General features: G+C 39.8%; 1 long non-coding RNA gene across 3 annotated transcripts in view; it reads left to right on the forward strand.

Annotated features, from left to right (window-relative positions):
• Positions 1-15,402, forward strand: part of LOC111842274 (uncharacterized) — a 73,768-nt gene that overhangs the window by 38,510 nt on the left and 19,856 nt on the right. For 2 of the 3 annotated variants that reach the window (XR_011991909.1, XR_011991908.1), the window contains exon 2: positions 5,237-5,261. This is a non-coding gene — a long non-coding RNA (uncharacterized lncRNA). The remainder of the gene's footprint in view (positions 1-5,236; positions 5,262-15,402) is intronic. The other variant, XR_011991910.1, reaches the window with a different exon arrangement.

The raw sequence follows: 15,402 nt of genomic DNA on the forward strand, positions 1-15,402 counted from the left end.
AAGCCAAACTTAAATGAAATTTCCTTTAGGGTGTTCGTCTGTTGGGTGAGTGAGATGTAAGGCAGAGTGTATGTGGAGGGGGTTGTGTGCCAAGTCGAGGGACCCCTGTCCGTGAAGTCCACTCTGCTTGTCTGTAGGTCCCTAAATCTTTGGGCAATAAAAGTTGGAGTGCTAGCCTCCCTGGTTATCTGTATGTGTGTGTTTGTGTGTGTAACCCCCCTTTGGTGCCTCTCGTACCAGGCTCGGCCTTGTCTCAGGCCACCTGGAATTTAGGCCCTGTGATATGTGCATGTGTGATCCTACAGAGATGACAAGCTTTAATTGTATGTTGGCATTGCATGCATTTCAGTAGAGTAGGTTGTGAAGCTAAACAGACTTTTCTATTTCCTGTATCACACCAGTTGTAGCAGGGGATAAGCTGAATGCCTGTTTCTGCTGCAGTGCTGTGCAGTGACCTGAAATTTTTACTTCAATTTAGCGTAAACTTTTTTTTAAGAGGGAACTCATCTTCCATATCTAATTAGCCTGAGAAAAATACATTTTACTAGAACTTCCCAAGTTAATTTTGTTTGGAGATCTGAAGATTTTTTTCCCACTCTAACTCCAGATGTATTGCAAGCCTACAGATGCAATGCAGGACAGAGGAAGTTCTGTTCACATCCCAGAGACTTCAACAGACTGTTCTCTAGCCTTGCCCCTATTGATGTATCAATTACTGTATCTCTATATATAGTAAATATGCTTTCAGGCTAGTCGTAACTCTCTATCCCCTGTCCTGTCTCACCTTGAAGATATGCACACATTTTCAGAACACACCCTAAGTATTTGTGGATCTATGCAGACATCCCACCTCTCCTGGAAGTCCCCTGGAAATTGACACTCGCAAATGATGTGCATCGTCTCGGAAATCTGTCCACCTCCTGCTTGACATACTTCCACCTCCCTGAAATCCCTATGCCTAAGGTGCGATGTCCCAGCTATGTAACGACTATATTTCAAACTGATGCTGGATGCTGCTACCCGGTGTGGTATTTTTGAAATACCACTAATGTCATTCTTGTGTCATATATGGTAGCAACTCTTACCCTCAGCTGTGCCCACTCTGTCACATTTTATCAGGGAATTTAAGCCAAGCGATCTCATTCAAAATATCAACACAATAATTTGTGTTTTTTCTTTCCTTTAAAACAGATTGATTTATGGTATGATATAACTTGGTTCTCATTCATAGTTCGCACACCAGTGACCTGATGGCTCCGTGATTATGAGTCAAAGGAAAATATTGTAGATATTCTGGGCGGGTCAGTTAAAAATAAATTTTAAGCATCTAAAGCAGGTTGGGCATCATTTTGTCTTTATTAATATTAGCATATGAGTCAAGTTGAATTATAAACACGCTTTCTTTCTGTTTTTAGATCGATTAAGAGAATCAAGTCGTAATGTTTCGCTTATAGCCTAATATTTCAAAATTTAAACTCGAAATAATTTGAAAGTAAATGGTTTTGGTTATGGTTTTCATGGGCTGTAGGATTCCACGGGCCAAGTTCGCCAATGTCCAGCTGCCATTTTACAGAAAAACAAGCCCAAAGTCGATTATAATAAGCTCACTTTGCAACTGTGGCCATCTTGTGCTACTGCTCAGGTACACAATGTGTGTATTTGGTGTAGAGTTGGCGATGTCACTGATGGTACAGTAAGGCTAGAGCCGGGATCTCATTAATGTATCAGCCTATTCGATCTATTGTGTAGTTAATGCAAAAATGTTAAAATCAAGAGAATTAGCCATCCAGCAAACAGTTCATATCTGCAGCAAATAGAATCTTCCATACGCATATCATGATGTAGTAGGTTTCTCTGCGTGAGTGAACTAACCCACATAAAACGATTCCCATATCATCTTTAATATCTGCAGTTCCTTGGCTTGTATGCTCTCCGATGGTATCTGCTGCTACCATCCAGCAGAAACTGGCTTTGTAAGGAATACAAAACCCAGGTCATTCTCAAGACCTGGTTTCTCAATTCATCATTTTGAGTTGGCAGGCCTGTCAACCAAAGGTATCTGATAGCATCTATATCCATATCAGCTAAGGATATCTGAAAAATACCCATTGGTTAAATTTACTACAAATGTCATGATGAGGCAAACGTTGTTTTATTTTGGGTATTATTTCTAGTAAAAATCTATCATTTTATCATACCTTTAGTCCAGGAGTATATTTCTCTTTATCTTTGTATTTAATGCTTCATTCTTTGTGCTGGAATTTATCTGGAAATTCTAATCTGTCATCTAGCTATAGTGACTGTTCTCCCTAGCATCCTTCCTCGTAAAAGATTTATCCTTCAAATTCAGTTTCCACTAAGATTTCAGTCTCACCACTATCAGTAGCTAGTGACTCCATTAATATGAATGCATGTAGCTGTTCTGAAACTTGCTTGTTTTCATCAGGCCGACGTGCATGTTTACAGTGTCACTTGTGGTAGATATTGATAACTGTTCACAAGACACCCAATCAAATGTTCTCTGTTGATGTTAGCCCCTCAACTTTGACAGGCACTTTCTGCTAATTCTAGTCTGCCCACATCAAGAATAATTTTGCAGTCCTATCATTGCTCAAGTTCACATCTCATTTTCTTCATTGCCTGATGGATATATTACCCAGATACCTTCATGGCAGCCATACAGGCTTTCAGCATCTTAATTACTGTTATGTGCTACATCATGAGAGTGAGAGAGAGACAGAGAGAGAAACAGACAGAGACAGACAGACAGACAGAGAGTCACATGACCACAGTTATTTCTGGTTCCCGTGTTTGTGTTTATTATTGTGTGATAATAATTTGTATATACAGTGGCACCTCAGAACTCAAACTTAATCCGTTCAGAACTTGGGTTCGAATCCTAAAAAGTTCGAGTTCTGATCGAATCTTCCCCATATGTAATAATGGAAAACCAAAGAACTACACCTAAATGTGTTTTTTTAGCATTTAAACACAAAATGAACAGGATAAAACAAGAAGAGAATTTTTTTCTTAGTGGCTTCCAAAATGATAAAGAATGTACCCCAACACTACCCCTGTCCTGCCCCGATCGTCCGCTTCTTGCGTGTGCCACGCCCCCTCGTTAACCTCGTGTGGAATCCCCGTGTGATCAGCTGTTTCTGGTTGTTGTCATTAGTCCTCTGTATTTAGTCCGTGTTTCAGTTTGTTTCCCCAGTCCAGTCATTGTAACGTCATTGTGTTGTTCTGCCTGTTCTCAATTAAACCCCGTGTTTCCCGATCGCTTGAGTCATATCCCTGCTTCCCCAGTCCCGGCTCGGTAGACCGTGACAACCCCAAGCCATGCCCCAACACTGCGGCAACACTAGACTATGCGGTCCATTGTTTATTTTTATTATTACTCTGTATTCGTTAATTTGTTCGTAAATCGCAAACTTTTAGGTTGTAACATTTGTACGACTATTGCGTAACTTTTTAGTGAGCAATGGCTACCAAAATATATAGCACAAAATATGAAGTACAGTGTATTACCTGATACAACAAATGATGCCATCACAGCGAAGGCGAGGCTGAGACTGAAGCGTTACCTTTTGTTTCTGCTGAGACGTGCCGCGTGACTTATTTCCCCGTGCATACAAGTTATGTTAGGTCGGCATTCACGGTTCGACTTCTGAGATTCAGATCGAGTTCTAGGTAATTTTTTTTCGAACTGGTTGGTTCGACTTTTAAGAAATTCGAGTTCTAATGAGTTCAAAAACTGAGGTGCCACTGTATATAATATTCCCTATTATTTATATATTACAATCCCTCAAATGTTCCTGTCCAATCCCAAAAATGAAATATCAAATGAAACGCAGTTCTGCAGCGAAATCCCTAGGTCTTACGCCTCTTCACTTAGCCATCCAGGCCTTTTCGCCACAACCTTGACATTTACAGCGTATGGGTCAGATGTGTACAAGCTAAACACCTTCTATCTCCATTCTGGTAGCTATAAGGTTTTAAAGCACCTTTCATGAATGAAGTTTCTTTGGGAACATTTATAAAGCAAACACATCCACAATACTCCGCTGTGCAGGGCACTGTGTCCACATCTTATCAGTCTGAAATAAAACTGAGTCCTGGCAGTCTGGCCTCACGCTCACATGTCGGAGAATGACAATAGGGACACTCTCAGCACTTTCCTTACACATAACCAGATGATGTCTTCCATGTAGCATGTGACACATCTCTGCACATGCAGAATTCTAAAAATTATTTTAGACATAAAAGCATACAAAAGGATACAAACCATTCCATTTTTATTTTTTCCCTTAATCCCTAAATACAATAAGCACCAACCATATGGCATTTCCTTGACTTTACAACAGTATATGAGTCTGGCTTTATTAACCCTTAGAAGCATAGCGACCCAAGACATCACTTTTTAGTTTATTTTTTTTGTATATTATTTGATGCAGTTGTGACTCAATCTTTTAGATATGCCTCAATACTTGTCATCTGTAGTAATTTACCAAAAAAATATGGTATGACTATTTGTGAAAAAAAATATGTAATAGTGTCCCAAAAATGTCCATATACGGATATGACGGGAAAGTACAGACCAGAATGTGAAGTCTGCATTTCTCGAGAGTTATCTGATAGGGCCCCGTCGTCATCTCAGCGGTATGTTTCATCTGTAACAGTTTACCAGCAAAAAAAAAAACCCCAAAATAGTTTACTATGACTTTTTATGACTTTTTATTTGTGAGAATGGTATTTGGTCCTGAGAATGTTATGTTGTTGTAATACATATTGTGGTTTTATATGACACGTTTATAAAGGAGTACACAGACGAAAGGGTGTACCCAGCTCCATGTATCTGGAGATTGCATGTTCTTCCCTTGGTAGGCAGGTTTCCTCTGGGTTCTCTGACTTCCTCCTGGAGTTTAAAGACAGGCAGATAGGTTAACTGGTCTTTCTAAATTGTGCAGTCATGCATGTGACATGTGTCGGCCTGCTATTCCATCCAGTGTGTTCCCTGTCATGGCCCAAGGCTACCTGTGATAGACTCCATGACCCTGAACTTGATATGTGGTTGCAAGTCGCTGGAATAATGGATTGTGCACAAGCATCATTCAGCTAAGTTGCATGGTTGCTTGCAGTCCACAGGCTCTTATGGAATATTATGCTTGCAAGACTGCACGATGATGCAATTCTTAAAATCTTCTGATCTCTCAATCTCCATCTCTCTTTCTTCCAGCAGTGTTTCTTCTTCAATAGCTCTGGTGAGTTCAAAGACTTTCTCATTCATACTGTAGCTTGGATCTCCTAAAAATGCTCACAATGTCAGGGTTTGTCCTTTCTGTCCTATTCTGTTTTGTTCTAGATATTGAGGTGTATTTCAGCTGGGTTGTATTAGCAAATTCCTTCGTGTTCAGGGTCTACATTTAAAATTATATTTTAACTTTTATAGTTTATTAACACATGACTATAATTTACTGTCATTTATTTAACTCTTTTTTGCTTGTTCCTCATGCAGCCTTTCAAATTGGGTTGGGGTAACTATTGGCTATAGTTTTCATTTTTTTCCCCTAGAACATGAAAATGGTTTATTTCAAAGAGCATATATATTTTCAGCAAGAAAGTGGCACTTTGGATTGGCTATATTGTTAGTGCCCTCCAAAAACATGTTTTTCCTTACCATTTGCATGAAGTGTTATTGATTCTGGGTAAATGCATCAGGCAGTGGTCATGATTCAAAAAGCCTCTTGCAGAAAAGAACTGATTCTTATCTAAAGTTTAGTGTAGGTGTATCAATAAACTCAGAAGATGTTCTTTTTTGGATGTCACAATGCATTCAGCAATAAAAAATACAATGTAAACATGTTTTAACTTAAATGAATTTGTTACTAATTATTTATAAATACTTAATGCACCTCATCTGGCTCATCTAGCTTTTAATAGCTTAGTACATAATACCGGTATTTAAATAGGTTAAACAGGTTTAACTTGAGTTCACTATGCTGCTGACTAGGATTAGCAGGTAGAAGATAGATCGATGGATGGAAGGATGGATGGGGTTCAAGCTCCAGGTAGCAGTGCAGTGATTAGAATAATGAATTGTTTTGTTTTTGTCATGGAGATCTAAGACCCTTTTTCGCTAAACTTCATGCATACGTATACATTGGCTGCGGATGCGAGCACAGAAGCTCACAGGCGATAGCCTTGTCAGGGCTGAGAGCTCCAACAAGGTGAGGTTTGTTATGAAGCACTCTCCCAGTTGCAGAAACACAGTGGGGGGGTTAGGATGCGGGAGCGGACCAAGGGGTGGGGCTGTGTGTGTGCCTCTACTTGTTCTCAGTTGTCTGGGGGAGAAAGAAAATGACATCAGGAAGGTCTGTGGAAGGATAAAGAGCTAAGTGCTGGTTAATTTAGGGAAACCAACTGTTATGGGGGCCTATTTGGCTTAGTGCTGCTACAGCCGGGGTTTAGGCAGCAGTCTGGCACTGTCCTCCACTGCACTGCCTGATCTGCGCCTTTTGTTCTTCTTCAAGCCACCAGGAAAGTGTAGCCAGCTGGGCCAATTAGTGATCCCCGGGTAGGTTAATGTAAGGACGTGGCTTGGTGCAGGGTGCTTGATTCTTGGTCCACAGCATGAGTGGCGCAATTTTGAGAAGTGGCTCCTGTCCAAGGTGCTGAAGGAGAAGCGTGGCCACCTGTCAGTCAGCCGGAGTGGCAGTGGATTGTGGCTCCTGAAGACAGGGCCCTGACAGTATGCATTCACCAAATGAGTAATATGCATGCATATGTACTTCTAACACCAATATGAATTTGCTAATTATACGTGCAGTAATAACACAAAGATTTACATTGTGTCATTTTTGTTCATTGTGATACGTAAGATGGGTCCACCTGTTTGTCCATGTTTTATGATTCTGTTTGACATGCCACTGTGGGAAAGAAAGTGTTGTCATGCTTCACTGGGTTCAGTAATTATATCTGCTGGTTCCCCCCTTTCTGAGGTCAGTTCCATCTCTCAGTGATAGCTTAGGCCTCTTTTTTGTTCACTGCACATAGAATATTTCTAAGATGGTAACTATTCATGGGGGAGAACTTGTATGTGCGAAAGAGAAGAGTAACACTGACAAGATTTGGCCAAAAGGAAAGCAAAAGTGAGATTAACCCCTTGGGACCGGCGATCCCGCCGGCGGGATCTGACAGAAATTTCGCAAAACCATTTAAATAACTCCGCGAGTTTTTGTCATATACACATTTAAAAAATACTCTCAGAAACCTTAGACGGTCTACTTTTCAAATATATATAGGTAGAAACTAAATATATTTTTACAGCTTCGTGATACGAATTGAAAGAACAAGAGTGACTGACTTAAGCGTCTGCGTCTCGAAGCGGCTCTGATCGCCCACCCACTTGCAAATCGCGCTATTCGCATGATAATAACATGATAATCCGACAGTTAGTATTGGGTAAAGAAATATGTGAATACGCCCATTGTGACCGAAATAAACAAGAGCACATGTCTGGGTAGTGTTTACACTGATCGGCTACAATATAGCACACGGATACGTCTCTGCCGCTGAAGCTTTGCGCCAGTGTTGCCACTTTCAGCAGCGAAGCTCATACCTGTGTTCATAGCTCAGTGGGCTAAGCCTGTGTGCCTGCAATCACGTGGTCGCCGATTCAAACGCAGCGTATTTAGAACGTGAATAGCGATCTTCCGCTGAGAGCGGTCCCAAACGCTCCCGACGCAAGTAAAACCAAGAAAGGTGACACGATTTGCTTTTTTGCCTATTTAACCTAATTTTAAAAACTTTAATACTTCTGACAATGGAAGTTTTGAAAAGAAGACAGATAACGGATTTAGTCAGTGTTTTTTTCATGATTTTACATAATGATTTCAGCGAGATATAAACTGAAATACACGAGAAAGATACGCGGTCGATGATGCCCTCGTCCCCAGAGCGTCAATAATAGTCACTGCATCATATTTATCGCTTTCTATATTTATATAGTCACAGTTTTTCATTTTTCATTCCATCTATCAATAAACTGTGAAAGGGATTTTATTGTTGCTACTTTTCTTGCGTTTCAAACTGCCTTTCCAAAGTGATGGGTGTGGGGTGCAGTGACATTCCAGACTGATGGGCCATTGACAGTATGCAAACTACTACAGGTGTGAGGACACCTATCTCATCAATATTCATTGTGAAGACCACTGACTTTGAGAAAAAGAGTGTCACTCCAAAGTTCTAACACTTTAGTAATCAAACCATATAAAATTTCTGAATGTCACTTTCACCTATGTGTAGCCAACCCCTGTGTCTATAAGCTTCAGAGCTCAAAAGTCTTACCTAGAAATGTCTATAATGTGATTTTTTACAATTTCTCAGCATGTCTGAAAATAGGTTTTTGAAAAGTATATGTTTAAAGTTGATTTTAACAAAAAATAGAATAATAACATTCTAAGAGGTCTCAGATTATTGGTGCTGAGTTTGTGCTGAATAAAAGCAAATGTATCACTTTGGGATAAATGTTTTTTAGATAGGTGAAATATTTTAAAATGTCAAGGCATGTCAGACTACCTCGAAAGTGGAAAAAAGGCCTCAGGGCCCAGGGGGTTAAATCCAAAATGCTGCCCCTCTGGATTTGCTAGTTCAAAAGTATTCCTAAAAATAAATAATAAAGAGCCAGAAAATACATGTTCATGAACATCACACATTTTTTCACACAGGTTTTAGAAGTTGTAATTTCACCGCAATGCACAGAGGAGAAAGATAATCGAAATGAGAAAGCCTCTCTTGAACCCATAGGCTGTGTGTATGTATGTGTGCGTGTGTGTGTATGTGTGCATGTGTCTGTGTGTATTTATGTACATGGCATGTTGTGATCTCATATAAGGTGTTTATTGCTGTTAATATTTTCACTTTGCTAATGGAAGCTGAATAGGTAACTGCGATACTGAACATCCACACCCAGGTCTGAGCTGGTAAATATTATGCCATCTCAATTTATATATATTTTTTGTAAGATTTCTGTTTGTTTTTGTTCTTCTCACTCAACATTAACATAAAGCATTGTTTTCACAAAAGGATGGATGAAGCGGTAGAGGGTAATTTCTTCTTGCCCTAGGACAGGAGCTAGAATTCTTGAACTGAAGAGACTTAGCAGTTAGTATGAGGGCCGTGTGCCACTCTGAAGACAACAGTAGGTGAACGTGGAAAGTGACAAGATGGCCTCCAGCCAAACGCAGCAGAACATGTGCTCGTTAAGGCTAGCCGTGGTCAGGTTGGCCCTGCTAAAAACTCCTCTAATGGCTCCAGAGAGGAATGGAGGTGCAAGTTCCTACTTCTGGCAGATGGATGGGGAATGGATCAGAAGAGGTTTTAAAACTGAAACTCTAAAAATGAAGCTTTGACATTCAGCTGAAAATTTCCTGCACTGGACATGGCACTGGAACACCACAGTGTTTAAAATGATTAAATGATTAATCCCGTGGACTCCCTTGATTTAAAAAAAATATAAAAATGTTTGAACTGTCCTAGTGTCAGAGATGGGCAGTATTTCAATGAAAGGCATTTAAAATATGTATTTAAATACTTCTAAGTATTTTCTAATTTGTATTTTGCTGGACAAAAAACTTCAGGGTTGCAGGGGTCTGGAGGCCATCCCAGAGGCTGCAGGTGCAAGGCAGGGAGCAAGGATGGGGCACCAACCCCTCATAGGACACACTCGCCCAGTCACACTTACAGACAGTTTGGTAATGTAACTCTGACTAGCCTCAGCATGTGTTTGGACTGAGGAGGGGAAACCAGAGAACCCGGAGGAAATCCCACGATGACACGGGGAGAACATGCAAACTCCACACACATGGAGCCATGTCAGAGACTCCAACTCCGTCCCAGAGATGTGAGGCAACAGTGCAAACCACTGCACCACCATGCCACCAAGTATTTAAAATCCTTAATACAGCATTGTGTTATTTATTTGTTTGTTTGTCTGTATGTTTGTTTGTTTGCCTCCCATCACCTGCCTGGCCTACGCTTCGACACTTAAATCTTAAAATTGGGACAGTGTGAATTGAGACTTTGTCACCTTGCTCATTTGACTTCCTCTGCCGGCCCCTGGAGGATGGGCTCCCCCTTTCAGTCTGGCTCCTCCCAAGGTTTCTTCCTTCTAGGGAGTTTTTCCTTGCCACTGTAGCCTCTGGCTTACTCACTGGGGACATTGGGCGGGGATAATGTAAAGCGCCTTGAGACAATGTAATGTGATGAAAATGCGCTATACAAATTGAATTGAACTGAATGGAATGGAATTGAATTGAATTGAATTGAATTGAATTGAATTGAATTTTTAGAACCTTCATCACCAGCCTGTCACTGTCTTTGACTAGGTGCAAGTACATCATGGGACAACTCCTGTTGGGTCCAGCTTACTCATTGAGAACTTCATTTTTCCATGACCAGTAATCCCTGGAAAAATGAAGCTGCTTTGGTGCTTGGTGTAAACTGCCATACGGTCACATATGTAGTAAAACATACTATCAGATATTGTTCACTGCATACCATTATAGGACAGAAAAACAGAGCAATTATCAAACAGCATTGCTGTGCTCTAGAACTCGTGAATTAACTTGCTAGCCTGCAAGTGGCATTTTAGTCAATTCCAACAGGCATGTTCAAGCAGTGGCGTCTTGTGGTTTGTCATATATGGAAGGCTTCATTAGCAATAAATCAGATTAGGTACTTTTATTCCTAAGGACGAAATTAATTTCCAACAGCTAAATGTGGGTGTTTTTATAGCCACGGAGTCGACTTCGGATAGGTGAACCGACTGGTGAAAGATTATACTAAACAGCAAGAATGGTTTACAAAAATTAAAAAAAAAAACATTCCAGACAGAATGGCATCAAACTTGCCAGTGTCACCATTTTTACTACTATTTTCATGTATTGTTGCATTTTCAAATTACAAATTGCTTGTATTTTAATTAAATAAACCAGTATTTGTAAATATATTAATTAATAAATATATTTTATTTTGTTACATTTGATGATCAAGTACTGTATTTGTCATTCATAAGACACTTTTTGATGTATTTGTGCCCATTGCTGCTCGTCAACCAATAAATACGTCCTTAATAAATAAAATAAATTAAATAACTCTTTATCATGACTCTGGAAAATTAGTGCAGCAATAGTGATTCATTTTGGTGACGTTGAGGGAGTTTCGGATGAGACACAGCATTCTCCTCTTTGCTGCGTGCAGCTCTCCATAAGTCTGACTGAGGGTTGGGTTTATTAAGAGAACAAAAAGCATCAGTCAAAGAGCAGCTGAAGGAGAGGACAGATTGTTTGCTGCCTCATTTGGTCACAACTGAAGCTGATAGCAAAGTTGAACCACAACTGCTCTATACAGTATGTTAATAGGCTTGATTACATGCTTACATTCTTAAAAAGCATATTAACGTCAATTCAATTCGATTTTATTTGTATAGTGCATTTTCACAACATCACATTGTCTCAAAGTGCTTTACATTATCCTTTTAGATTACCCCTCATACTCAGCATTGACAGCCACAGCTGGAATGTGACTAATATTTGTCACAAACAAACCTTTTAATATCCTCAGTTCAACAGTACTGTATACCACAGGTAAAAGAAAACTACAATTCTCACGTCAATCAAACTACATCATTAATGTGATTTAGTGCACATATATTAAGTGCTGGGTTATTTAATATTTGGAGAATGATTTTGCAGACAGTACAGTAGAAAGGTACAAAGGTACTGTGATTGGCCTCATTCTACTCCCATTCCTCCTCCATTATAAAAAAAAACCCTTATTTCGAAGGTGTTACCCTTTGACATGGACCCGTTACAGCATGAGGGAAGTTTGTATTGAACCATTGTCAGGAACAGCATAAAAGACATCACTTTGACTTGGAACTAATTTCCTTTTCACACTATACAGGGTGCAGCTTTTCACTGTTGCACGATGACTGCATTGTTACATTGTTTGGCAAGACCTTTATATTGCCCTCCCAAAGGTAACTGTAATTACTCAAAGGTTAAATACATTGTATCTAACACCTTTTTTAGATTCATATACTTTTGGGTGCTTAGCAATGAATAGCGCAATCAAATCCTGAGGTTTTTTTTTATTTATATCTTATCCAATGGACAAGAATTGATCAGATTCAATAGCAATGGATACATATTGGAACTTCAATGGATGTGGTTGGACCTGAGAGGTGAACCCAGGGCTCTGACCCTGAATTTATTCTGGATCAAAGGTGAACTCATGAAGGCAGAATGGCATTTTTTTTGCGCACCTACTTCAAACCATTCAGACATACTGTATGTTGATGGGTCTTGAACAAATGTAAGTACAGTGCAGCAAATTGGAGACACCATGAGTGATGCGGGTAGTTCAGGATTGGGCTCCCAGCAGTACTGTGCTCAGTGCTCAAAGAAAACATTACAGGACTGCAGTACTGTGCTCAGTGCTCAAAGAAAACATTACAGAACTGCAGTACTGTGCTCAGTGCTCAAAGAAAACATTACAGAACTGCAGTACTGTGCTCAGTGCTCAAAGAAAACATTACAGAACTGCAGTACTGTGCTCAGTGCTCAAAGAAAACATTACAGAACTGCAGTACTGTGCTCAGTGGGAAACTTGATAACAAACTTTTGCATCTTTAAGCGAGCATTATGTCAGAAAACTCTCTATCATTTTAGACTGCTTTCAGAAATTCTAAGTTATAAAGTAGAGTCTCTCCAGTATAAGATATGTATAATCATTATAGAACTCCTGTCAATGCTGCCAAAACCGATACATGTTTTTGCATAAAAATTAAAAATATATAGCTATGTCACCCTGATCTATGTCTGCCCTCTGGTGTTAACATATGGAAATTGTCATAACTGGAATTATGCTTGTAGTACAGGTTTATGAAAGGCACATATGATGTCTGTAAAATGATTTAGAAACGATCCTGTATGAGAAGACAGTTATGTAGAAAAGACATCATCTTAAATATGTCCCTGATAATTGATTGGACATGGACAGAGCAGCACAGACTGAGGTCTCTGTTTATTTGTCTCTCCATTTAGCATTTATCTCTAGATCACATTAGAGTCCGTCATATACAGGGCAAAAGAGAGAAACAGAAAAGCTTTCTGGTCAAAGCTTCAAACTGACCTTTCTGGTCTTTCTGGGTTTTTTCTCTCCTTATGTTAAAGCAGGTGCCAGCAGCCTTGACTTTAATAAGTCTGCCTGTCCATCACACATTATTCTATAAGAGACTCAGCTTCCAAGACTTGCACATGTATCTCAGTGGGAAACATCACACTTATACATCCCTCTTATGGGGGACCCCATGTCTGTTTAACTCACACATTCCTCGGTAGAGACTCCTCTCATCGACCCCACCTTGTCTGTATCTGCGTCTGTGTCTATGTCTGTGTCCATCACACTCAATATTATTTCATAGTGACTGTAGATCCACAATCATGACATTTTATAATGTGACTAGCTGGCTTTCGCCCAGGACTATATTTCCATCTTGCGATTCTCTCATCATTTATGGACAAAGTGTTTTAGACAAATTTATGGTTGTTGTATAACCCGTATTTATATACATAAAAAACACACATCAGAATTTCACTAAACATCAGTGTGAATGTACGTTCAAATGAGAGATTGTTCAATGACATTTTAACATCTCTGTCTGTCTAGTAACTTTTGGAAGGGTTAAATTGATGCAGAGAAGTAGCTTGAGCCCAAAATATCTTATATTTGCAGCAAGAGACGCAGTCATGAGATGCAGGCCACCATTTATTCTGAGCCTGACAGTTGTGGGCTATTAATGCAACCCTTAGTAGGGCAACAAGAGACAGAGAAATCCACCCTGTCCTGGCTCAGTGGGCAGTTTGTAGCACACAGGGCAGGTAATTTAGGGTTTCACCTAGCGAGACATAGTGTGGGTATGAACAAGACCTCAGGAACCATATTCTTCCTTCAGTCCCCGGTTGTTCTCATCTATGTGAGAAGTTAAACCTCTAAGTTTCCTGGTCCCCATATGGGAAAACTCTATTTTAGAAAAATCTGTGACTTCAATGAAAAAACTAAAAATGTCGAAACTCTTGTATTTTGTTTGGTTACTTACTGTATGGTTAAGGTTAGGGCAGGGTGGGGGTTAAGGGTGTCATAGTTAGCATTAGCATTTTTCCCATACAAGTGAATGAGAAATGTGAATGTGAAATGGAATAGCATTTTGCTGTGTCCTGTGCTGCCTGGGGTAGCCTCCAGCCCGCCTCTCATTCCAGAGGGTCGGATAAGGAGTTGGAGAATGGATGGATGGATGGATGGATGGATGAGTGATAATAGGGTCTTTCACCTGGATCACTTTCTCCTGCATTTCTAGGCCACATGACTTTAGAACTATCACATATACAATAAATTGAACAGCAATGGAAACCATTTTTATAATCCTGGCATATTTTCCTGAAGTCACAGCAATATGAACATTACCTACAAACGAGATTATCTGGGTTGGTCTTGGATTTAGATTTCTTTTTATCATATTTTTAGCCTCTCTTATACTCTACTTTCTGTCCATCTGATTAATCTATGCCACTGAAGCATTTACCATAAACTTGCACCTTATTTCCATTCGCGATTACCTGGTTAACTTCATAAATCAATTAGGTAAATGAAAAAATTGTACTCAGAGTTATGACAGCCAGCAGAACAAACTGGCCTACTGTCCATTGCAACAAAACTGTGATTCAGGACCATGTACAATGAGTTGCCTCACCCAGACCTCCACATCTGTGTTGGGTCATGCAAAGTTAACTGTCCCTAAACCGCTTATGAGTCCAGGTGAAACACCTCAGGAAGACAACTGAGCAAAATGAATACCTGCCAATCCAATACAGGGTCGCTTCCAGATTGGATCCCACCCGAGGAAGCATTTGGCCAAACCTAAATGACATACCAGTCCATCACAAGGCACATGCACAAACACACACAGAAAAAGGGCCTTTTAGAGTCATAAATTCACCTCTGTGTCAATGGACTGCAGAAACCTAAGTGAATACAGAAAGAACATGAAAACTCCAAACACAGACTCATAAAGAGCGAGACCAAGGTTCAAACCAACGATGCCCTTTTCAAGGACAGTGGAAATTAGTACTGCACTGAAGTTACAGTATTCTTTAGCTGTATTTAGAAATGTTCATGCAGAAGATCATCTTTGCTTTAAGACAAAATATAAATATATAATAGCATAATTTGAAATGATTCTCAGTGTATTATGGTAATTTCTCAGGGCAAATCCATGTAATACTGGCATGAATAAAGGAAACATAAATACCATCTGCTATGTGTATTACCCAGTTTGACAAG

The sequence above is a fragment of the Paramormyrops kingsleyae genome, chromosome 6, assembly GCF_048594095.1.
Source record: "Paramormyrops kingsleyae isolate MSU_618 chromosome 6, PKINGS_0.4, whole genome shotgun sequence".
Lineage (NCBI taxonomy): Eukaryota > Metazoa > Chordata > Actinopteri > Osteoglossiformes > Mormyridae > Paramormyrops > Paramormyrops kingsleyae.